The sequence below is a fragment of the Hyla sarda genome, chromosome 1 (genome assembly GCF_029499605.1).
Source record: "Hyla sarda isolate aHylSar1 chromosome 1, aHylSar1.hap1, whole genome shotgun sequence".
Taxonomy (NCBI): Eukaryota; Metazoa; Chordata; class Amphibia; order Anura; family Hylidae; genus Hyla; species Hyla sarda.
The window spans coordinates 379,256,631-379,259,411 of record NC_079189.1 but is presented as its reverse complement, the minus strand read 5'-3'; positions in this window follow the sequence as shown (position 1 = coordinate 379,259,411).

The following is a 2,781-nucleotide window of genomic DNA, read 5'->3' as shown; positions in this document are numbered from 1 at the left end:
CCAGCATGCCTAGACAGCCAAAGGCTGTTTGGGCATGCTGGGAGTTGTAGTTTTGCACCAATTGGAGACTCTGTGTTTGGGAAGACATTGCACTATGGGCGCTCTCCCCTGCGGAGAGCGCAAAAAATGTCCTAACCCATTTTTTGGTGTTTTTTTCCCTTCTCTTTTCAGAACCGTGTATGCAGAGGATTACGGCGGATTCGATGGATTACGACGGATGAATAGAATTTTTTTATTTTAATAAAATGGTTAACAAGGGCTGTGGGGGAGTGTTTTTTTTAAATAAAATAATTTTTCCAATGTGTTGTGTTTTCTTAATCGAATTTTCAGGCTTAGTAATGGAGGCTGTGCGTTAGCCCCAAAAACAGCTAGCACTAACCCCCAATTATTACCCTGGTACCCACTTCCACAGGGGTGCAGGGAAGAACTGGTACCAAAAGGCTCAGAGAGTCAAAAATGGCGCTCCTGGGCCTAGGCGGTAACAGGCTGGTGTTATTTAGGCCTCGCCCACCCTGGTAACGTCAGGCTGTTGCTGTTTGGTTGGTATTGTGCTGAGAATGAAAATATGGGGAATCCTATGCGTTTAAAAAAATAAAATAAAAAACGCATAGGGTTCCCCGTATTTTCATTCTCAGCCAGATACCAACCAAGCAGCAACAGCCTGACATTACCAGAGTGGGCGAGGACCATTGTTACTGGCCCTCCCCAGCCTAAATAATGCCAGCCTGTTACCGCCTAGGCGGTACCGGGGTAATATTTGGGGGTTAGCGCTAGCTGTTTTTGGGGCTAACGCTAAGCCCTGGCTTAGTGATGGATTCCGTCAATAAGACCAGATTCCACTACTAAGCCTGAAAAACACATTGGAATTGTTTTTTTTTTTTTTACAAAGTAAATGTGGAAAAATTCTTTTATTTAAAAAAAATACTCCCCCACAGCCCTCCTTAACCATTTTATTAAAAGAAAAAAATCCAGTTAGTCCGCCGTAATCTATCGAATCCGCCATAATCCTCTGCATACACTGATCTGAAACGAGAAGAAAAAAGAACACAAAAAATGGGTTAGGACATTTTTGGCACTCTCCGCTGGGGAGAGCGCCCATAATGAAATGTCTTCCCAAACAGGGAGCCTCCAATTGGTGAAAAACTACAACTCCCAGCATGCCCAGACCACCTTTGGCTGTCTGGGCATGCTGGGAGTTGTAGTTTAGCAACAGCTGGAGTCTCCCTGTCTGGGTAGACACTGCCAGAAGGGTCTGTTCACATTATACAAAACAGACAATGTGAACAGAGCTTCAGACTTACTGGCCTGGCTCACTTCTGTAGCTCCGCCCCCTAATGACATCATCACTAGGGGGTGGAGCTACATGGACCCGACGGGGACAGGGAGTGAGGAATGTAAGTGGAACTCGTGTTCTGTATACACTATATACAGATATCTATAGATAGCTGTATATACTGTATACCGCCCATAGGGGCCATAGGAGCGGGGAGTACTGTTAATCTGGTGACAGGATTCCAGACTCCTGTATAGTATACACGGGTACACTATGCACCCCTGTATACTATACGGCCGGGGGAGGTGAGTAGTGATGCTGTACATCACTCATCTCCTTACACACTGTGGATCGGGCGCTCAGCATGCGACCCACAGAGTGGTACCTGAAGACACTGAGAAAACTGCCTCAGGGGACAAAACTGGCTATTTCCACACACCAGGGAAAATAGCCAAAATGCCAAAATGCAAGGAAAATCCGTGGCAGTTTTTCTGGCAGTTTTTCCTGGTGTTTTTGCTGGGGGGAAAAACCTCAGTAAAATTCTAGCCTAAGGAGGTAAGGTGTTCCACAGTGTAAGGGGTAAACATGACCTCTCCTGGTGGGCCTTTTTTGAGGTTCATTATGACAAACTTTATTTTTATTTTTTACAACTGCTTTACAAATGTCCTTTTTAAGGTTCATTTTAGACAAGTAGACCTAAACTCCTAGTAGATCAGCACTCAATAAGCACCCTTAAGGACTAAGCCCATTTTGACCTTAAAGGGGTACTCCCCTGGAAAACTTTTTCTTTTTATATCATCTGGTGCCAGACAGTCAAACAGATTTGTAAACTACGTCTATTAAAAAAACGTAATCTTTCCAGTACTTTTTAGGGTCTGTATACTACAGAGGAAATGGTTTTCTTTTTGGAACACAGAGCTCTCTGGTGACATCATGACCACAATGCTCTCTGCTGACATCTCTGTCCATTTTAGGAACTGTCCAGAGCAGCATATGTTTGCCATGGGGATTTTCTCCTACTCTGGACAGTTCTTAAAATGGATAGAGATGTCAGCAGAGAGTACTGTGGTCATGATGTCAGCAGAGAGCACTGTGTTCCAAAAAATAAAGAATTTCCTCTGTAGTATTCACCAGCTAATAAGTACTGGAAGGATTAAGATTTTTTAATAGAAGTAATTTATAAATCTTCAAAGGTGAAGTGCTATGTCCGGCACTGCTGCTGATACTTGCACGGGCTTGGACTATGGGACGTGTTGGAGTGTTGCCCGAAGTGACGTTGGTGCTCTGACTAGTAATAGCAAATCACATATCACGATGCAGAAGAAAAGTGAAAAAAGTCGGCAAACTCACCATGGACTTCTTTTTCAGGGTTGTTTCTTTATTGCATACTCACATATAAAACTTGGTGCAGAGGGGGAAGAGAAGGATCACAGTGGGGGATATTCACTGTCTGGCGACAGAATCTGTTTTGCTCGGTACTCGATCTTCTTCTGGCTTGGACAGGAGAA